General features: G+C 42.0%; 1 protein-coding gene across 1 annotated transcript in view; it reads right to left on the reverse strand.

Annotated features, from left to right (window-relative positions):
* LOC124805760 (lachesin-like) overlaps window positions 1-23,794 on the reverse strand; it is a 438,185-nt gene that overhangs the window by 217,040 nt on the left and 197,351 nt on the right. The gene's annotated exons all lie outside the window — the stretch shown is intronic.

Genomic DNA, 23,794 nt, shown 5'->3' on the forward strand with positions numbered 1-23,794 from the left:
TAACACGCGCTGAATTAAACCCAACCGGCGACCCGGTGGTATAGTAGGTAGCCATGCACCTTCGCATTTATCATCCTGTGTTGGAAACGCGATTGCTTTTTTTCCCTTTTTTCATTTATCTACCCATATCCGCAGAACACAGGATCTATAAAAAAAATCATCCGATTTTAGAAAATGTTATGTTATTTGGGATGTGACCATGAACAACGCATTTTTGGAAAGAGAAACTCTTGACTTTTACATGGTTCCCGCTAGGTAGCAACGGTGTGCGTCCACTTCAGTTCTAGTTAAAATGGTGTCGAGACAATAGAAAGCGTTTTGTGCTTAAAGTTTTACGCAGTGGGGGCCAGTAATCACTGTTCAGTGGGACTTTCGTACTTGGCATGACGTGAATCCTCCTTCAGCACAGAGCATTAGACGACGGAATGAACAATTCCGAGAAACAGGTTGTTTGTGTAAACACAAGTCGCCTGGCCGTCCCCAAGTGTGTCACATACGTCGAAAGCATCCGCCGTAGTTTCACAAGAGGACCGCAGAAATCCGTTCGCCTTGCAGGTCGACAGCTCAACAAGCCCGCGATATCTGTTTGGCGTATGTTGAATTGATGGTTACATATGAAATAATACAGAATTCAGCTACTGCAAGCTCTTCGTGAAGTTGACAAACAACATCGTGTGTAGTTCTGTAATTTAGTTTTTGGCAAGATGGAGGATGACAGTTTTCTTCCATGTTTAGTGTTTAGTGACGAGGCAACATTCCATTTAAATGGGAAGGTGCACCGTCATAATGCGAGAATTCGGGGTATGGAGCAACCACATGAAGTTGTAAAACATGAGAGTGACACTCAGAATGTAATGTGTTTTGTGCAGTTTCACGGGAAAAGGTGAATGATCCATTCTTCTTTGTCGAGAACACTGTTACAGGATGCTCATGTCTCGATATGCTTGAGAACTTTCTTTTCCCACTGTAGGAGACAAATTCGAACAACTTCATCTGCCAATAATATGGGGCACCGCTACACTGGCTCTGAAAGTGTGGGAATTTTTAAATGAAAGGATGACGGAACGATGGATATGATTCAGCCTTACATTACCGGCTTCCAGTGTCACCGGACCGTACTATACGTAATTATTTCTTGCGGGTTTTAATAAAAGACTCTGTTTATGTCTCCGTAACCAAGAACAATGAATGAACTGAGACATCGCATAATAGCAGCTGTGGAATCTGTAACTCAAGACATTTTTATGCATTTCTAGGGGGTTACTGAACGTCTATGAAAAGGTATGGAAAAAAGCTTTTTGAGTTTCCCGTTCATCAAATAATTAAATTCATTGTATATATTTATTAGTTTCAGAAGCATAGATGTGCGAAACCGGATGATTCTTCTTGATACCATTGTGTTACTACATGAATGTTTCTCATCAAATAAAGTGATACATCGGCGTTATACAAGGGTTAGAACTTAAATAGTGTCAACAATTTATTCACAACCGATACAAAACAGTTACATGTTTGCACCTGTTACTGTCTTTCAAAGTAGTCACCAGCGTTGTGTAGAACCCGTTTCCAGCGATGTGGAAGGCATAGTATACCGTTAGCAGAGCCTGTTCTGTTGATGGTGTGAATGGAGCGGTCTACTGCCTGTCGAATCTTTGCATTTCATCTTGGGAATCAAACGAAAGTCACAAGGACTTAAGTCCTGGGAGTATGGTGGATGGTACAGAATTTCCCAGTCCCATTGACCGAACAGAGCAGTCACAGCTTGCGCTGTATGCGCCCGCTCATTGTCGTGCAAAATGATGGGTGGGTTGCACAGAAAGCGTCGCCGCTTCTTTCGCAAATCTGGTCGCAGGTGATGCTCCAAAAACGAACAGTAATACTGTGCATTGACGGTCTGTCGTGGAGGAACGTAATGCGTTAGGATAACACCATCACAGTCGTACACTAGAATCACCATAACTTTAGACCGCTCCATTCGCATCATCAACAGAACAGGCTCTGCTAACAGTATACTACGCCTTCCACATCGCTGGCAACGGGTTCTACACAACGCTGGTGACTACTTTGAAGGACAGTAACAGGTGCAAACACGTAACTCTTTTGTTTCAGTTATGAATAAATAGTTGCCACTATTTAAATTCCAACCCTAGTATTAAATCTAAAATGGAGAAAAACTAGACACAAAGAAATTCAAAAAACTATGAGCACTGCGAAAAGGCAGGTTTGTCACAGGGACATTTCTTCGTATGAGTTTCACTCGGGAAGGAATCGTCGGTAACACTGCTGTAAACTTCACGCGTTGGGAATTATTTTGAGGCAAACCGCGCGTAACTGTTCATGTATCCGAAAACTGACGCTTGCAGTTTATTGTAATTCAGGATACACTAAAGGCATTTCACGAAAACCAAGTTCAAATAATTTTGTCATTCATTTATTTTTATTTTTACTTTTATTATAATTCAGTCGCAAGGCAGACAATTAGTGGGAGTAGTAAGGACAACATTTTTTTCACAACATAGTGGAACAAATCTGTGTAGTAGTCTTCTAAGTACATAGGTAAATGTATGAACAAAATAAACACAGTGATCGGTTTCGAGCACTGGGCGCAGAAGTGTGACACTGCACAGCCACCCACTGTACCACCACATCCGTTAAACTGCGTAGAAACTGAAGGGCCTATGAACTGCCTCGAAAACTTTGACCATCGTTTTTTTCTTTTCAGAAACGGTTGAGTATTTGCGAATATGCCAAGGCACCTGTTCGTTTACACTGACGCCTCTTCCACTGGGCGAACTTCTGGGAAATCGGATGATGGAAATTGCCGCGTTTTCCTCATTAGTTAAATGTCCTATTATCTGTGTGCTTAGATGGTATCTTTGTTTCTAATGAATGGAGTCTTACGTGCTAGTGCCCCTTGTAGATACAGATCTGTTGTTTTCTGATGATGGCCGTATAAGGCGAAAACTGGTTCAGAAGAAACGAGTAAGAGGAAGAAAACCACAGTTTTTCTTTCAGGCTTAAAGGTGAATATAAAAACATGAAGCTTCTTATCTCTCTAAAAATGTGTTTGTTACAGCGTTCGTGCTCTAATTCTTCTGACTGTGAAAAGCAAAGAATCGGATCCGAGAGGCGGTTAGGATCATAATGTAATTTTGTAAGGTGGGTTTAAAATTGGCCCTCTTGAACGTGAACAAAGCTGTTAGCGTAATAACGTCATCACTAGAAGTGCCAGCCCACCCGCTGCGTCCCTCCGAGCTGCAGGTAGCCCGGCAGCCGAGATGGACGGTACGATCAGCTGAGCCGGGGCCCGGTGCTCGTAACTGGATGCCGCTCCGGGTGGCGCCCATAACGCCACGCCGCTACTCCTGCCGCCTCTCTCCGTTTGTTTACCAGGCCGGCCGGCGATTTTAGTCCGTGTCCTTAAAACCCAATAAATGGAAAAAGGGCGCCCCGCTCAACAAACAGCACTTTAAATGCATATCCAGGGACGCGGCATTCTTGAGGGCCGAGCGCTCCAAATGCCGGAATAGGAGATCGGAAAATGCAAATGTCATTTGTCGGCGTCGGCGCCGGCTGCGAGCGTCTCTCGCCGTCGCCTCCGCCGCCGCCGCCGCCGCCGCCGCCTCCGTCACACGGGCCAGCTCATCACGCGACGCGCTCTCCTCTGGACAGTGAGTAAGGAGGATCGACGATGAGGGAATAGACTTTTACCGGATCAGGTGTTGTGTTCAGTAAATTTTACACACTGGTAACAAAATGTGAGGGTGAGGTACCTTGTAAGGACGTCAACGTACTGCTTTGTTGAAACGAGACACCACCGTTAACAGATCTCAGACGAAGACCTCTTCACAAGATTTTAGTCGTGTGTATACATCTGATGTGTACACGCAAGGGGTACCTTTAACAATAACGAAAACTGGTGCTTTGACAGTCTAGAAAGGGTATCTGTTTGTCCTTTTATATTCCCATGATAAATTTTGTATTACCATTGAAATTATTCAGGTTATAAGGTAGGCATGTCATTTGGATTTTTGTAAGTTGCAGAAGTGAACGTTAGAGAGACAGCAAGTTATATTATTGTTGAACTGTCTTTGGTATTGTTGTGGCACAGTCCTTGCCTCTGGGCAGTTTGATACATTCTTTGTTGAGAAGTGGTTGGTGATAGACGTATTCAGTAGCGCTTTGTTGACTTGTGATAGTATATGTTACATGAACAGAGATTTATTGCAAAGTACATCCAGAAAAATATGATTTAAAATTATAATTTCAAGATTATTTATTTATTTATTTATTTATTTTTGAGAAGAAGTTTTAGGCAAGAGTGCAGCACTGCATAGCTAGTTTGTCAGAATGATTACTGTCAGCTAATTAACTTTGTTCACTTCCTCAGAACTGAGAGAAAGACCACCTTACCTCCCTAAGTCGTGCATTAAGATACCAACTGGTTAAGATGTTTGGTTTTTATAGAAATTCTCTGTTAAAAATGTCCCCTTTTTAAATCATTGTTCGATTTGTTAAGCATAGTATTGTCCAGACCAATGCTATGTGTGTAATACTTGCGAAGTCTTACTCTGTCTTTCGAAAACATACTTCAACCTAAAATCTTTGTCTTGTATTAACATTTAATAGGAATACTTACTCTCGCCATCCTACTGTTTAATGAAGGTTTGTCATTACGCTTTACCACACTCCACCATACGGTAAGCAGCAGTTTGAATATTGTTTGGAAATTTCCTTTAAGAAGAGATATCTAGCTTAGCTGTTTCCTGATTGCTGTTTGCTGTTGTGCTTTCAAGAAATCTGCGACAATGTTGTCAACACGCGAGATAAGTGGAAATTTTGATTAGGACAAGATGACTGTTTTACTTCAGTTGCACGATTAATATAAAGACAAACCGTATTCTGACCAGTTACACTTCAATTTAAATTAGGTTCTGTATAGTCAAAGGTTATCAAACGAGTTTCAGTTGGATAACATTTTGTGGGTACATTGTTTTGGTAGTAAGTAGACATTTTACTGAACGGGAGATAAATGTTTGATAAATTTCATACAGAAACGTATCGTAGGGAACCCGTAAGGTGTCTTAGGAAGTCACCGTGGTGTTCCTCAGCTTGGGTCTACACAATTAAGTTATCGACGACATGTCTACACTTCACCTTAGGTGTACAAAGTGCCAAGTCCAGCGCCTGTTCTTCGAATTGTTCCATGAAGAAGCTGGACACCAATTTACTAAGAGGACTACTCGAGCCGATGCATTTCAGCTGTTCGTAGAAGTTGCCACATGAAATAGGTAGGGGTGAGGCCCGCATGTAAGAACTTGGTGATGTCTTACGGGTAAGTGAAATCGATATACTCCAGAAAACCACTGGGTGGTACTTTGGTAAACAAAGAAACAACATCAGAGGTGTTCAGGATGCTGTTCGGTCTATGTTTTAGTTAGTACACGATATTATCAGCAGGAAAGTTACAATAAACGCTGGTCCAAAAACGAGACATTTTCGAGATTATGTGGAATACAAAATAGGAAAGTATCCGTAGCCGCTTATTGACAAATTGCCTTTTGGCTCCTTTGTCAGGTTTGAAGGCCGGCGTTAGTTTGTAGATGACTTCTCTGACCAGCAGGAGTGGCTGGCATTCTCAGAGCTTAACTGCCCACTGCTGGTGATGCACTCGAGTCGACTTGGCGGCCGTAGATTATACAGGGTGTTAAAAAAATGTGTCGAAACAAGATAAATAAGTCCCATAATCGCGGGTCCGCTAATACACACTTTTTGAGATAAGTCCAATGAACATAGATCCGGAAATGCAGCCTGTCTGCTATGAACACGTGTTTAAAGGAAGTGTTCAGCGTGGCGTCCAATGGAGACAATGCACCCCTTTGCCCTCCAGCGTAATAAATGACGCACCCTATTTAGCATTTCTGGTTATTATTGTACCTGCTGGCATGTATTGAAGATGCGACCCTATAGAGTCCGCACATCGTTGATTGGCATAGCGTAGACCAATTTCTTCAGTTGTCCCCATTACCAAATGTCTAGGAGATTGATATCTTGGGTTGGAGCAGGCCAAGATGGGGGTCCTCTGACCAATCCAGCGGTCCTGAAATGTCTGCGTCAGATGTTTGAGCACATTGGGACGAAAGCGCGCTGGTGTGCCACTATGCATGAACCACATTCGTATTTGTTGCTGGAATGTCACAGCCTCCAGCAAGGTAGCCAATACGCTAATGAGAAAGTCGAGATAATGCGACACAGTTAACCTTTGTGGTAGCAAGTGTGGCCCTATCAGTCTATCGCCAATTATGTCTGTCCATACGTTAATTGAGAGTTGGTGCAGATTTCCTCTTTCCCGAATTGGTTTGTAGATTTACATTTGCCGATACATGCTGGTTACGGAAATTCACAACACCGTCTCTTGTGAACTCTGCCTCATAGGTAAATAAAACTTGGATGTGAACAGTGGATCTGTGGCACACTTCTGCATCAACCTTTGACAGAGCCGTCGTCGTCCATGATGATACTGTGGCCTTAGGACCTGAACGAGCTGTAGATGGTATGGGTACAATAACTGTTCATAAAGTACCTCCAAGACAAGACAGTGAGACACGCCTTCTGCTGCTGCAAATCGTCGCACGCTCAACCCAAGGCTTTATTCCACCGAACGTAGCACAATCTCCTCCATGTCAAGCGTGCGGACTGTGGGAAGCCTTCCACTGTCAGTCTTCAGACGTCTAAGTTACTCATGTCTCTCAGACACTGGAAAACTTTTCCGAAGAGGTTGTGGGGGGGCACGCTGTGCAGTGGATATTTTTCAGCGTAGGCGGCACAGGCTCGCAGGTTACGTCTGTTTGCTAAACCATAGCAGAATATCATATCCACCATTTCACTTCTCGAGTAGTAGGTTTCTATTCCTAACAAGTGGTGGAGGAGAGAAGATCGAAATATACCACACCATTTGTACGTACTAACAAAACAATGTAATAACAGTAAAGATACCAGTGAATCCGCGTTTGGAAGTAGGTAAAACATCACGATAAGTACCCAAGGTTGACAGTATGTACAATACGAAGAAAGCACACAAACACGGCGAAAACTAACCTAGTCTACAACACGACTCGGAACACACAACTGAGTACAGATCACTGTGAGTAAGACTTCATAGTACCCTGACGACACATTTGGTGGAGAGCCAACGCAACCAAGCGTCACGCAGTCCTTCCTATAAACACGTGTTCCTCTCGGAAAGTATGCGTTTCCGGACCCATCTGTATGGGACTTGTTTTTCTTCCTTCGGTGAGTATTACCACCTCTAAAAGTATTCTAAACTTTTGTTTTGAGTACCCTGTATCTAGCTGCTATGCCACTTACGTTCAGTTATCCTAGTTTTGATTGACCTTCCAGTCATTCCAATATAGAGTTTTCGACATGTACGTGGTAGGCGATGTAATTCCGATATTGCAAGGGAATCCCTTTTTACCTCTGCCGAACTGCTATCTTCTTCGATTTGTAAGCAGTCTTTAGGCAATGTTCACGCAATATTCGGCCGATTTTGTCGGTCACTCTGGGAATTTGTGGCAGATAGGTTGTACCCGACAGTTCTTTTTTCGATGTGTCACTTCGCCGAGTGTTTCATTCTATGACAATTCTAAAGTAACTGGTGGAGTACCCGTTCCTCCTCTGAGTGCTTTCTGGGGGTTCCTCTGACGTCTGAGGTGCTGCGGCTCCCATTTTCGTCTTGTTCTCGTTACGAGCGTATTAATGAGCCTCTTATCTGGCTGTGATGGCAATTTGACAGTTTGTGAATGTATCGGTCGGGATGTTGCTGTTCTCAATACATGTGTCGCAGGTTTTCATCACCTGCGTGACCAGCACATCTAGAAAGGATAGCTATTGGTCCTTTTCACCCTAAATGGTAAATGTTTTGTTGCCATGGAGACTGTTCAATTTTAACTACTAAAGTGCTAATTTTATCAGATACAAGAAACAAGCAAGCATTAGCCGTAGAACAATGCCTACCGGCACCAATTAAATATTCTCTTGCCTAACCCAAATCAACATTTTTGAGTAAGACCGTTTCTCCTCTAGGTAGATGTTTACGATGAACAACTCTTTGGATTAACAATTTTTTTTCAGATCACAGACGGTGAGTTACTTCGATATCTTCGAGGCTGCGACTGCTTGACAATTGTTTTACTTTGTTTGCGATTACGTGGTGCTGCGAGGTCATTTTAATGCAATAAAACAACTTAGTACATGAAGGCGTAGCTCTGGGTTTCTGTCCTTCTTATTAGGCAAACATTAATAATTGTTATGAGGACTGCAATTGTATTCAACAGTGGAAATGTTAACCCAATGGTTAACTTTTCCGCTAAGTATTACAGATATTAAACAAAACGATACCTTGCGCTCTATGAGTATTGGGGTCAGTTGAACTATAACTGAGAATAGTTGGATTGCATTTAGTTAATTTTGGCCTTACTCATTTTTTGAAGGAAGTGTAACCTTTATGTGGGAGTCAGTGACCACAATGAGCTGCAGTTAAAATGTTAATTAGTATCTATGCACAATACAGACACCAGACACCATACAAAGTTTCCATCTAGTTAGGCTCAAATATCAACGAAGGCAGACCTTCACAATCCGCATCCATAGCCAAGTGCTCAGCGTGACAGATCCTCATGTGGGGGCCATAGGTTCGTTTCCCGGTAGTAGCAGTGACTTTTCTTCGGTGGGAGGACTGGACTGGGGTGACGCCAATTTAGGAGTTACCTGAATGAGAGGTAGCGGGTCCAAGGTCGAAACGTCGACAACGGCTGGAAGTGCCGTGTCCTGACCTCATGCCCCTCCATACCGCACCCGAATGTGAATCCTGAGGATGACATGGCGGTCAGTCTACCATCACGTGGCCTTCAGGGCCTAATCGCGGGGTTTCCTTTCCTTTTCCATGCCTTGATAATAAATGCCATACTTCTTCAGCACATTACGTGTTACAATTCACAGTATGCTCGTACCTGTTAGACAAAGTGAATGGCATCTCCTTTTGCTTTTGGTTGTGATACTGCACTCGTCTCTGCAGTTAGTAACTAATTATTTCAAGTATTTCCTGATCAACAACTTTTTCGTAAGTTCTTACTTCTAAATAATAAATTCCTTATCGCCTTTTACAACAAATGGCAGGTCGTGACTGATAAATTACATGAACGTGCTAAACCTTTAGTGGCTGTCATACCGTCTTCATAGGAACTTGCAAAGATGAATAAAATTTGCCTTCGAGAACTATTTTTGCTTAAACTGAACTCTTTCGTAAATGTTAACATGTGTAAACCTATTTATTATTGTTAAAGATATTGCAGAGCATTTAGTGGAAATATAAGGAGAGAATTGTCTTTCTCTTTAGAAACATCATTTAACGCTGCACTTCACTCTTATTCCAGCTATTGTTTTTATAACTCAAATTTTCTCTAAAACCCCAGTGCCAGTATTTAGCTTGGTCAGGAACCTATAAAAAGTCATCTTGAGTATTTTGTCTCTAAAAATAAAAAAAATCGGCCTGTGAAAATCTGTGGGCAGTCCTGAAGCGACAAACTTTGAAAGCATTTTTTTCATTGAACTTCAAATAGTTAAATGATTTATGTTTGAATAAATCCAACTAATTTTTACCACCAGCAATAATCTCACAATACACTGAGAGCCTACCGTTTCTAACTATCAACTCTACGTAACCTTTCAAATAAAAACGAAGTTGGTTGGTATTATCTGATTCTCGTTTAATTTTGTGTTGAGAAGCTAAGTACATTAATTTAATCAACAGGTATTACGATGCTACACATGAAATTTACATTTCACCACTTCTAGTGGAAATGAATTACAAATATTTTACATTAACTGCAGTTTCCTTTCTAGCTAATAAATAATTTTTTGACAGAACTTAAAGGAAAGTAATTGTAAGGTACTTGTAAAAGAATGTAACGCATTTGACCGTAAATTATTATGCTGTTCTCTCAAGAACACTTTCTTCGACAACTATCTCTCTCTACCTCCTGTTACACTACTGAGTATAAAATAAACTGTCAATACGTAGCTTTTCCAGATGGAGTGCAGTTGATGGTATAGTATAAATATGCTTTCACGATGTCTTCACACCTCATGTTAATTACATATAGTGTATCACAAATTACAATATGCACAATTTTTCACTTTTCAACATAGTCACCATAAAATTTAAGAATTAATGAAGTCGTAGCACCTGATTTAGGATCTCATGATCAGAGAACTCTGGCACCTGACTGTTAAACCAGTTAATAACAATTTCATTCAACAAGTCTTCATTTTCCAAGCGCGTTCAACAAAGGAATTCCTTCAGCTTAGGAAATAGTCAGGGCTGTTTGTTGAATTATCCAGCAAGTCATAATTCATGACAGTAGGCTGTCCAGAAAGTTCTTCATCATGAACATTTGCCCTTCCTTCTTTAGACAGCCTACACCATTTGCGCACATTTCCATCATTCATTCCATCTGCACCGTTACTTTAACAAGCTATCGGCGAATTTCAGCAGAACGAACTTGTTCTGCATTTAAGAACCGAATAACCAAACGCACCTCACAGTCATCGGGATTACTGACTGACAAGGCAACACGAACCAAAATTAACCATACATCCATCACCGGCATGAACGTGAAACGTAATGCCGCCGTAGTTAGAGACTGGCCAAGATTGACCGACCGTCAACGGACGTTACGTGACGGGATGCTCGGACACGATGGCCTGTCGGTTCTTACTTTAAAAATGACCCTCTAGATAGGCAAAACACACCAAACTGTCTACATTTTGGAACCATTCTTGATCTACTTGAGGTGCGATTCCTGAGGCACCAAATTTTGCCTAGAAATATCTTGCTCGCATGTCAGCAAGCTGTGTGAGGTGACGTTTTACTGTAGCTGTGCTAGTTATCACCTTCCTCCATAAACTGTACCTCTGTAAGTGCAAAATATCATAATCTTGTAGAGACCCTAATTACGTGAGCCTTACTCAGCTGCTGCTTGTTAGCTACTCTCTCCACTGCTGTCTACCAGCCGCACGCTTTCCGAAATAAAAGGCGTACCAAGACATGGACAACTGCGAACCCTATAAATGGGTCACCCTATCGCGCATTTCTCCAAACTGACGAAGATAGCCATACGACCGGATGCGCTTCCGCTAGGTTATACAGTTTATACAGCAGGCCGCCTCCCTTGCTTTACTCTTGTAATAACCAACTACATGTGCCTCATCCCCTGCAGTACTCGCACCAATGCCTTCCCGGTTATTATTTATTGACGAATTGCCGTCTTCATGGGTGTGGATTATGTGACAACGATCGTCGGGGACGCATCCGCGTCCTTATCTGCATGACACTAGTAACAACCTGAAGATGCTGCTATAGCTCAGCGAAACCTGTCCTCAATAAATCATCACTGAACGCCTGCTTACGATCTATTGAACTTCAATTTACCATTAATTTCAACGATAGTGGCTGCCCATATTTATAAAGTTATATATGAAAAAAATCGTAGTTGACTCTGTATCTACGTTGTAAAAATTCAGACTAGGATGTAACGTAAAACTTTTTTTTTTTAACTAGTGTACGTACGTCTGTCTTCTCACTGCATATAACGGAAGACACTGGCGTGAAACCTCTCTTGGCGGCTGTAACACTGCGATAGCCGACTCTGGCCACCCCGCATTCCAGCTTTAGCACGTTTTGACAAAACTTTTCTACACCAAGATTTATATCATTATACTCGTCAAGAGTTTTCGAATGCTGTTAAAAATTATAGTTACCTTTAAAAAAATATCTTTGCTTCAGCATTTCGGTTGATACAGCAGTTACGCACCTCTCTGGGTGCTATTATTTGCTGTAAATTCACTTTAGATATTTTTAACCGTTCACGAAAAGAAATGCGCGTTACGTCTTATGCTGCACACCACGCATGTGTGTGTTTCCCAGAATACCTATGGATCACCTCCAACATTTTCGATCTCTGTACACATATGGTTATCGAGGAAAGAGATTACTATGGAGTTAAAACAGCTTGAATTGGGTGGTACCAGCGTGATGACATGACAATAATGCTGAAGGAAAACGATCGACACCTATGTCGAATTCAAATATTTCGCTTTCGATTGTCCGGTGACAATCGAGAACAATTTACAACCCTGGGAGTGTGAGGGGAGTTCTTGAAACTAACTGACACTAGTGTCAGGTATACAAGTTTCAGGACCTATTTCTGATTGGCGAGACACAACTGATGTAAGACTGATTTAGATAAATAACCGAACAACATCGACTATTCAGCATCAATATAAATTGCAACTGTAGACACAAACATTCTTTTTCAGAGCTGTTCCACCGGAAATATGTCGGGAATATATAATTTACATAATATACCGTATAACCAATTTGTCGCAACAAGATATAAGAGCACTTCGGCGAGTTGCTTACCCGGTTGTGTCGCCAGTAAGAGTAGAATGAGCAATGACTTTCGACTGTCATTGAGCCGATCTACCTCAAGTGGATTTCATAGAGTGTCTTATTCAACCTGTTGAATTTACCGTCTACGATTCAGAGTGGTTAAACAATTATAGCAATTGGAGGTACATTCCTACTATTAAAGTGAAGACACTGCTGACAATGTTAAAATGAATTACGGCCCACTACATTTCCTTTGGTTGGGCTACACTTTCGTATATATCTGTCGACTAAAGAACACAAGTGTCTGCTATAGCAGAGCTTACAACAGTATTCTAAGTACGATGCTGGTTGCTGATTGTGCTTCTCTGTTGGATGGGTAATATTAAGTTCCGTGGTCCTAGGTACTCATGATATTAAATTTCCTGCCCCTCGAACTCTTCCGTAGACGTTGGTGTTACGGTAGAAATTGCTTAAATTTTTTCTGTATTTTTCCTTCCATTATTTTCATTAACCACACAATCGCAACATTACACAATTCATCATCATCATCAGTGTTCTGCCTAAAGGCAGGTCTTCACACGGTAGTTCTCCAGGCTGTCCGGTCTGCTGCCATCCTCTTCAGGTCTGCATAATTTCCTCTTCCCTTTATGTCGTCTATCATCTTGTATCTCCTTCTTCTTCTCAGTCTTCCCCCACAAACCAATCCTTCCAATGCATCTACTAGCAAGCACTCCCTTCTCCACGAATGTCCCAACCAGTTCTTTTTCCTTTCTCTTACAACCTTCAGCAGACATCTTCTCTCACTAACCCTTTCAAATATTCTTTTATTACTCACTCTTTCCATCCAGGTTATTCTCTCCATTCTCCTCCACATCCACATCTCTAATGCTTCTAACCTTTTTTCATCCGCTCGGTTCAGTGTCCATGTTTCTGCCCCATATAGTGCCACACTTCAGACAAAACATTTGCCTAGCCTTTTCCTTAGTCCTTTATCTAATTTGCCACATAAGAGTCTCCTCTTTCTGTTGAATGCCTCCTTCGCTATGGCAATTCGAGTCTTCACCTCCTGGTGACATCTCAGTTCTTCAGTTATTGTGCTTCCGAGATATTTAAATTCCATTACTTGGCTAATGGTAGATTGTCCTATTTTAATATTGGACAGTCTGCGTCTTGTACTGATGACCATACTCTTTGTTTTTGCTGCGTTTATTTGCATTCCATATTCCACATAAGCTTCATTCAGATCTTTGAGCATGTTATTCACTGTCCGCTCACTTTCTGCCACTAATACCATGTCATCAGCAAATCTTATACATTCTATGCTATTTCCACCAATACATATTCCTCTTTTCCCATCTAACCTTTTCGCAATAATCTCTTCAAGGTATACGTTAAACAACAGCGGGGAAAGGCAACAACCTTGTCTAACACCTCGTCCAATGCTGCTTCCAATCCTTATCCTTACTTTCTGGTGTAAATATAGATTCTGTATCAGTAGTCTCTCTTTCCAATCTACTCCTTTCCTCTTCAAGATATCCATCAGCTTGTTCCATTGAACTCTGTCAAAAGCCTTTTCTAAATCTGTAAAAACAGCAAAGATTTCTCTACCCTTTTCCATATATCTTCCGCTTATAGTCCTTAGCAGGCCAATAGCATCTCTTGTTCCTTTTCCTCTTCTAAATCCGAACTGCTCCTCTGCAATCCCTCTATCCAGCTTGCCATATAACCTTCTATTCAACACTCTCAGCAAGACTTTAGCTGCATGAGTAATTAGACTGATGGTCCGGTGCTCTTCACATTTTTTAATGTTTATCTTTTTCTCTATTGGTATCATAACTGTTGCTGCGAAGTCCTCAGGCCATTCCCCTTTGTCATATATCTCGTTACAGAGGTAGACTATTTCTGTTCTTGCCTTGTTTCCCAGACTCTTCAACAGTTCTGCTAGCAAATCATCTATTCCACATGCCTTTCTATTCTTCATTTCCTTCGGCGCATTTTCTACTTCTGCTTCCAAGATGGTAAATCCCTTTCCATTTTCCGGCACATATTGCTCCTCTTCAACCTTAATTTCGCTTTGCATTTCATCCCCCTTATACCGACATTCAATACATTCTTGCCATCTGTTCAAAACCTCCCGTGGTTCTTCTGCTAGAGTACCATCCGCTCTTTCTATTTCCATGTTATTCCTCTTTCTTTTACGTTCAATAACTATCTCATTAGCCAGTCCATACGTCATTTCATACTTTCCCTCTCTCTCCATTTTCTCTATTTCGTCGCATTTCTGTTTCATCCATTTTTCTCTTGCTTCTTCAGTTTCTCTTCTTAATTCATTCTTCAGTTTCCTGTAACTCTTTTTGCCTTCTTCAGTTTCTACACTTTTCAACTTTCTGCGTTCTTCCATCTTTTTCAACACGTTTTCTGTTATCCATTCTATCCTGGTGCTTTGGGATACTCTAATTCCTAGTACTTCTTAGGCTGAGTGCACGAGTCCTTCCCTCATTTTTATCCACTTGCCATTAACACTTTCATCAGCACTACCTCTTTGCCATTTTTCCATAAATCTGTTCTCCAAATCTGATGCCTTTCCTACCTCTTTGAGGCTTTCTATGTTTAGTCTTTTCTTTGCGTTACCTCTCCAGATTATTTTCAACTTCACTTGTATTTCCCCCATCACTAGGTTGTGATCTGAATTTATATCCGCTCCTGGATAAGCTTTAGCATTCTTCAAACACTTCGTAAACATTTTTTGTATCAGAATGTAGTTCAGCTAATATCTTTCCCTATTCAAATTTGATATCCACGTGTAACGTCTCCTTTTGTGGTGTTCAAATAATGTGTTACCCACTGCGAATGAATTTTCTTTACAGAATCTAATTAGTCGTTCACCTCTCTCATTTCTTATTCCTAATCCAAATTTTCCTACTGTATCTTCATCTCTTCCTTCACCCACCACTGCATTCCAGTCCCCCATGATGATAATCCAGGCATTTCTATTTTCTATCTCGATGAGTTCTTGTATTTTCTCATAATATTTTCAACTTCCTCATTTCTGTGCTGGCTGGTTGGCATATCTACCCGTATTAATACCAAATCTTTTGAACTACACTTCAGTCGTATCATCATCAGTCTTCCATCAATATATTGTACCTTCATTACCTTATTTTTCAACTTTTGCCCTATCAATATTCCTACTCCGTTTTCACCACTCCTGATTTCCCCTGAGTAAAAGAGTTTATAGTCTCCACTTTCTATCTCCCCATTCTCTCCCCATATCATTTCACACAAACCGAAGGCATCTAATCTGTTCCTTTTCATCTGCTGTTTTACATTCTCTAGCTTTCCTGCTTGCAGAAGTGTCCTTACATTTATGTTCCAATCCGTATTTTTCCTCCCTTCTCTGTCCCTTTCTTCCTTTCAAATATGTCTACTCTCGATGTGTTCCCCTCCCGGAGATCCGAATGAAGGGAAGTTTTAACACCGGAATCTTTCACATGGAGAGACATACCATGTACTGCTTGGGAATGTAATGCGGTAGTTTCCCGTTACTTTCCACATAGGCAGTAGGATACCCAGCCTAAAGTCAGCCGCTCACCATGAGTCACACGCTGTCTGTAGCCGCCCTTAAATGCAGTAATCATTATGATTTACTTAGGAAGTTGATCTGATCCAAAACATTTGTATATGTTTCCGGTCCAGTACACAAGTCTCGTTTTATCTTGCCGTTGCGTACGATGTTCCCTCCAAAACTGAGTTTTCTTACCACTGAATAATCTGGATAAAATTAAAAGTCGTGCTTGCTTTCTGTGAAGGACTATGGAAAACCATCTGAGATAACCAGAGGAAACAGAGGATTCGATTAGTTATCTTCCTACATTGAATTCATGGCAACTGAAAGCAAATCCACTAAATTTCAGTAGCATGTATGTTCCAGTGTTCTCGACTACGATTTAACGGCGACAGTACTTCATGGAAGCTTCCAAGTAAAAGAGTTCTCACTCAATAACATCGTGTTGAAATGCGTATGAAGAAACAGAATACCTCCATTGAACGACGAGAAGTTGAACAAAAAAGAGTTATTATACAAATTACCTGAAATCTATTTCAAATACAACACTAAACACAGTTTCTTTTCTTTACCGGACAGATCAACTAAGCTGATTTCTAAATGAATATTTCCCGTAAAAGGTAGGATTCCATATTGGATTTCTGGATCGTTACTCATTTTTAATCTGTTTGAAAGTTTCTTAAATCTCGCTGTTCGTTGCAAAGCGATCGATGAATTCCGGAAACTACTCTTCGGCTCTCCTGCGTGATGTGTGTGCGGGAGAGCTTGTGTGAAGGTAGAAAGGCAGGTCATTTACTGACAGTATTGAACCCAAGGGTTTGGGTCATGACTCTTACGTGAATAGCAGCAGCAACGCGGAAATAAATACATATCATGATTGTCTTTGTCAGCACTTGCATTGATTTGCCCTGCACCCATCGCACAACTGTGTAAGTTTGAGTTAAAAAGACGCTATTGTGGACTGCATTCGTTTATTAACATTAAAAATAATAAATCGCCGATCAGACGCACTTATCTCACATCCTAGCATAGTCATTTCTAAAATCATGCAAAATACACTTTATCCCTAACCCCGGGAGCTACCTGAAACACAAGTTGGATTTCATAAAGGACGAGGGACCAGAGATCAAAATCACAACACCCGATGGATTATGGAGAAGCCAATAGAATTCCAGAATGATGTTTATCTCTTCTTTATCCTTTATGCTAAGGACTTTGATTGCGCTGACCGCAATAAATAATGGGAAGTACTCAAAAACAAGGGAGTACGAGATCACCTGATTTACCTCACGCGGAATTTGTATTGTGACTAAGAAGCTATGGTGAGAAACATATATAGATCAACTAAATGGGTCAAAGTTCAGAAACGATTACGCCATGGATGCATATTGTCTTCTTATTTATTTAGTTTGTATACACAGTACATACGAGGATGCCCGCTTAGATGACGAAGAAACCGGAATTAAATTAGATGAGATAAGTAAAAATAGCCTCATATGTGCACATGATAACATCCTGAAGGCAGAAAGTGGAGTTGAAGATCCTCTTATTGAAGGTGTAAGATGGAAGTTCAAAGGTTAATCTAATTCTGAATTCCAAGAATAACAAAATTATTGCCACAGCATCTACCACTTCACAGCGTGTCTTCACGGCGTGTAGGAGGGGGAGTTTCTATGTTTAATTATCTTGCCTACCGAACTTCTTCTGCTGGTGACTGCAGCTACTAAATCAATAGACGCTCGTTGCTTGGCAGAGAGGCAAATTGTTCAACCCTGACAAAGTTTCAACAAGAAGAGACGTAACTTTAACAACAACTATCTGTATAGTATGGCCTATGGTCTTTCCAGTTGTGAGACCAGAACAATAATAAAGGTTGAACGGTGTAGAATAGACACATCAGAATCATGATGTTGGAGGAAACACCTTAGGATTCCATGGATCGCAAAAAGGATGAATAGGTCGGTATTACAACAAATAAAACCTGATTCTCTTTGGAAGTTCCTTTACTGAAACCAAAATTTTTCCACTTTGGACACTTGATCAGAAGAAATGATTCGATGAAAAAAAATACTGTGGGAGATCGAAGACGCAAGGGGAAGAAGACGAAGAAGATGACATGGATTTGTGGCATCACGGAAGTAATGGATTCGAACCTGGAAGGTCTGCGGGCGAACATCATGGGGTCATTTCATGGGGTCGCGGACAGTCGGAATCGACTCAACCAACAGAGAGAGAGATAGAAATAACATTTTCAAACGAGTCAATCGCAGGCTTTTTACTATTCTCGCATTTAGATGCATTTGACGTACTTGTAACGCTGATTTTCTGGTTTCACACTAACCTTCTCAAGAGACTATTATCATTTGGAGAATGAATGGGCAAGTTTGAATGTTTATTTATTTTTACACATCCCTTCCAGACGCCGCATCTCTCTTAAGTGATCATGAGTGTGCGAAGATATGTGTATTTCGAATGTGAAAGTTTACGCGGGGGACCAGAGCAGCATGCTTAGCCTAGACCCGTTGCGAACATAATTTTGTGAGCAAGTCTAGCAAAGAATGAAGGTTCAGAGATAGGCTACAGATATATGTTAGGACAGAACGTTGTCGTGCTGAAGTTGTTCCTCCCCAACTACCAGTTTTAAATTAGAGCTGTTATCCACCGGGCGCCATTATTCTCACTTTGACTGCCCGTGGGTAACATCTGCTGAACTGTCCAGTTCTATTGAGGAAAATGTTTACTTGTTAGTTTGGCTACAGAAATGTTTAATAATCTCTCTTTCTGGTTCGCTTATGTTAGTTGAGGATTTATGATTCGACGTCTTCTACTTCATTTATAATTATATTCTGTGCTAGAGAGTAGTATCATGTTCACAGATTTTTACGAGCCTGAGCCATCGTTTCGTTTCTACACTCATGCTCATAAATTAACGATAATGCTGATACATGGTGAAACAACGCTTTGGTGGGCGGTCTGCGCGTTTAAATCACCTCGGAGTATGACCATGCGGTGCATTTGACCTGCGGTCGTCGCACTGTGGCGCTGGTAGCAGTCCACATCCGCAGAGGAATGTTAGTGTAATGCAGAGTGCGGTGCAGCGAGTAAGTGTGCAGACGTTTTCATACGTGCTAATGGTGAGTGTATGTTGAACATGTCTCAAAGAACACATATTGATGAAGTTATGAGGGGTAGAATACTAGGGCGACTGGGGGCTTGTCAAACACAACAGATCGTAGCACGAGCTCTTCGTGTGCCACAAAGTGTGATCTCAGGATTATTGCAACAATTCCAGCAGACAGTAAACGGGTCCAGGCGCTACAGTACTGGACGTCCACAGTGTACAAGACCATAAGAGGACCGATATCTCACCATAAGTGCCCGCAAACGGCCACGGAGTACTGCAGGTTGCCTTGCTCGGGACTTTACCGCAGCCACTGGAACAGTTGTCTCCGACACACGGTCTACAGACGACTGAACAGACATGGTTTACCCGCCTGGAGACCTGCAATATGCATTCCACTCACCCCTGGTCACAGGAGAGCCCATGAAGTCTGGTATCAAGAACACAGTACATGGTCATTGGAATACTGGTTCCACGTTATGTTCACGGACGCGTCCAGGTATAGTCTGAACAGTGATTCTCGCCGGGTTTTCATCTGGCGTGAACCATGAGTCATGTCCTTGAAAGGGACCTGTATGGAGGACGTGGTTTGATGGTGTGGGGTACGATTATGATTGGTTCACGTACACCCCTGCATGTCTTTGACAGAGGAACTGTAACAGGTCAGGTGTATTGGGACGTCATTTTACACCAGTATGTCCGTCTTTTCAGGGGTGCAGTGGGTCCCACCTTCCTCCTGATGGATGGAAACGCACGGCCCCACCAAGCGGCCATCGAGGAGGAGTACCTTTTTACTCTGTTGTCAATATCGGTTGAGGTATTATATATCATGAATATATCTCGTCGACTTTCCTGCCTCGCTGACACAAGTTGCAACCCTCTGCCGCTGGAGGGCTCCGAATTTTGAGTGTAACACGGCGGTGAGTTACACCTATGCCGATTCGTGAGAAACAGGATGCTACAAACGAGTTTCAAACCCCAGAAAACATGTCTCGATACATGGAGCTCGCTCTCCTTCAGTATGACAATGTCAGACCATACACGAGCGATGCGACTTCGGCAAAAATCCGACGCCTTGGGTTCACAGTCAACGATAATCCTGCCTGCATGTCCGTCTGCTTAGCTGGGTGATAACGCTCTCGCCTCCCATGCAAGCGGGTTCGGTTCGATTCCCAGCCGTATTGCAGATTTTCTACGCTCGGAGACTGAGTATTGTGTTGTTCTCCTCATCATTTCATCCTCATCACCGGTGCGCAAGTCGCCTAATGTGGCGTCTACTGAAATAAGACTTGCACTTGGCGGCCGAACTTCCCCGGATGGGGCCTCCCGGCCAACGATGCCACACGCTCATTTTCCGCCTACAGTCCCGACTTGACCTCATCCGATTTTTATTTTTATCCAAAAATTAAAGAACAGTTTCGGTGATGAAGCGGTGCAAGCAGAGGTGAGATTGCGGCTTCCTCGATGAAGACAGACATTGTACAGCAACCTTGTCAACAAACTTGTCTCACGCTGGGCGAAATGCGTTTTGTAGACATCAAGAAATCAAGAATGAAGGTGTAGAACGTAAGAAAACCTATTGGTTACTGCAGCGCAGCCACGTAAAAAAAAAATAAAAAAAAAAAAATTAACAGTTTTCACATGCATTTTAGGAGGCATTGTTTCTCACTATATCTTCGTGGTCCCAAGTTTTCATGATCCCACAGCTACCTAATTGTAGTGTCTTGCACTGTATAGTGCGCAGGAATCTGTACTATACAAATAGATACATGTGACACGAATTAATGTCCGGAAACCATTTTTCTTACTATTTAAAAATGTTTGCGATCCTGTATCGATCATGTGGCTTCACACACCATCCACTGCTTTCATTCTCTGCTTGCTTACGGTAGAGAGTAGAACAAATCATTATTCTCTATTTTTAATCGTGTGAGTACGTGCACCACTTACATAATTTTAATATCCCGTCGGGAACTTCATGTCTGCAGTGCGTGGCTGTATCCGCTTCCAATGATCCATGTATCCAAATGATTCTACGACAATAATATATCGAATGTAAATTTGCATGCACCTTGTTTCAATCTTGCCTCGACTTTAGGCTCCAGCCAATGCTAATACTGGGTATCATCTTCAGTAATGGTAATGAACCACTGTTAAGAACATTAAATGTAAATAACGTCTTTCCTTAAACTGGATGATATCGCGGTAATGTTAAAAACTTTCAGGGATGATAGAGAAGGGCAAATGTATCAATTTGAGTTAAGACTCCCTGGTCCTGAAGCAACCGAGTCGCAAGATATAAGCGAAAACCGTTCTGGTACCTCTGACAGTGGCAGTGTTGTGGCTAAGATTGTAGTGTCAGAAACTACCAGAGGTGCTAGTAAGGACCGAAATAAGAAATAGATGTCTAGCAAATGTGAGCTCTAAAAGTTCATATCTTAACAGCTACGAACACTTGTCCATCTTCGATGTTGTGAAACACATCTCTCCTACCGTAAGCTTTTTGCTTTCTATATTTTTATGGGAGATAGTATGCACCCAAACTAGAAGAAAAGCGCGGTTGATATGGCTTCTAAAGCGTGTACCTTACGAGCTATGAGCACTTTTTTTCAGAACAAGATATATGTTTTGCAGTAGCGAAGATGAAAATCACCCACGTGGCCTCAGCCTGACTTGCAATTAGTTTTATGTGATCAGTCCACTTTAAATCGCTCTATATATGTGTTCCTAGACATTTAATGGATATGATTGCTTCCAGTGACTGTTCTGAAATCGTGTAATGCTCACATTTTATGAAAATATTTGTTTTTTTGTATGTTCCATGTCTCCTCCAAACCACTCGACCGAATTCAGCCAAACTTTGCATACATATTCTGTACTGATTTCAAATCAAGCTTGATACACATATCATTTACTATCGGGAAAAAAATACTGTTGGGGCTACATCAAAAAATGGTTCAAATGGCTCTGAGCACTATGGGACTTAACATCTGTGGTCATCAGTCCCCTAGAACTTAGAACTACTTAAACCTAACTAACCTAAGGACATCACACACATCCATGCCCGAGGCAGGATTCGAACCTGCGACTGTACCAGTCGCGCGGTTCCGGACTGAGCGCCTAGAACCGCAAGACCACCGCGGCCGGCGGGGCTACATCCAGCAAGTTTCTACTGAGGTGGGAATAATAATATGGAGGGGCAGGGGAGGAGGAAGAGATGGAGTGATAGAGAGGGGACAGGAGGGCATGGACACAGATCTTGGGGGAGAAAGGGAACTGATAGAAAAAGGGAAGAAATGGTATTGGGTAGAGAGAAGGGGAGGAAGAGATGGTCAGATGAAGGAAACAGGAGATGGACAGAGAGAGGGGGAAGAAGGAGAGGTACAGATAGAGCATGGCGGAGGAGATAGAAAGAGAGACATGATGAACGAAGTGGACAGAGAGAAGGAAGAGGTGACAGTGAGAGGGAAGTGGGGAGACGTACAGAGAGAGAGCAGAGGACGAGATAAAGGGAGTGAGGAGGAGTTTGCAGGAGGAGAGGACTCAGAGGGGGTGGACGAGGGGAATGATGACAGAGGGGCAGGAGAAAATGGACATAGGGGTGACGAGCAGATTGACAGAACTAGGGGGGCGGGGGGAGGGGGGAGTAGCACTGGGACAGGGAGGAGAGCGGATGGGATGGAGAGAGAAAGGGGGAAGGAGGAGCTGGACTAACAGAACTGGAATGAACACATATTCAGGGATCGCCAGATACTCTGATAGTCGTATTACAATAAAATGTGGACATTCAGCTGCCAAACCCTGTACAAGCATCGATCCTCTGCAGGTCTTCCTCATTATCGTTACAATTTTCTAGCATTGCGACTACTCTGTATACAACGGCATTATCCGCGAAAAGCCTCATGGAACATCTGAAGTTGTTTGTTAGGTTATTAATATAGCTTGTGAAATGTAGTGGTCCTCTAACACTCCACTGGCTTTCGTCCGAAGTTTCTTTTGCGCCTGATGATTTCTCTCCGTCGACAGTCACTTTTTACTCCAACCACACAGCTGATCTGATATTCTGAACGCCCTTATTTTATCATAGTGTAAACATTTCTTAGCTAAGATTAGGAACGAAATATTTACAGTTCTGGGCCATATGTGGGATGTCGAAAGTCCACTTACTGCTAATAGTAGAAGAAACCAAGTGATATTCTCGGCAACCATTGGATCTGCAAATGTTGGAGAGTACTTTATTGGACAATATGTTTTATCAGACTTTTTGCAACACAGTATTTGAACGTTCTGAAGAATGGCCTGTCTCCACACCTGATGTATGTTCCCCTGGGGTTCTGCGCTAGTACTTGGTACCAGCACGACGGTGCTGCAGCGCACTTCAGTCGTCTGCTCGACCACGTCTCACAGCCATCTTGAGGCGAAGATTAATTTGATGGGGTAACCCAGTTCCTCGGAATGCGCGCTCCTCTGATCTTACCGCTAGCGACTTTTTCCTAAGCTGATCTATAAAGGCCATTTTGTACTCAAAGCCCGTTATAACAGTAGATGAGCGTATTTATCCTGGACTCAAACAGAAAGAAAAAAGAAAATACATTCGATTTTGCATTATCACTAATGAAAGGTGGTAGTCATAATTTATTGTTAAGAGCTTCAGCTT

Source organism: Schistocerca piceifrons, chromosome 7 (genome assembly GCF_021461385.2).
Source record: "Schistocerca piceifrons isolate TAMUIC-IGC-003096 chromosome 7, iqSchPice1.1, whole genome shotgun sequence".
NCBI classification, from domain to species: domain Eukaryota; kingdom Metazoa; phylum Arthropoda; class Insecta; order Orthoptera; family Acrididae; genus Schistocerca; species Schistocerca piceifrons.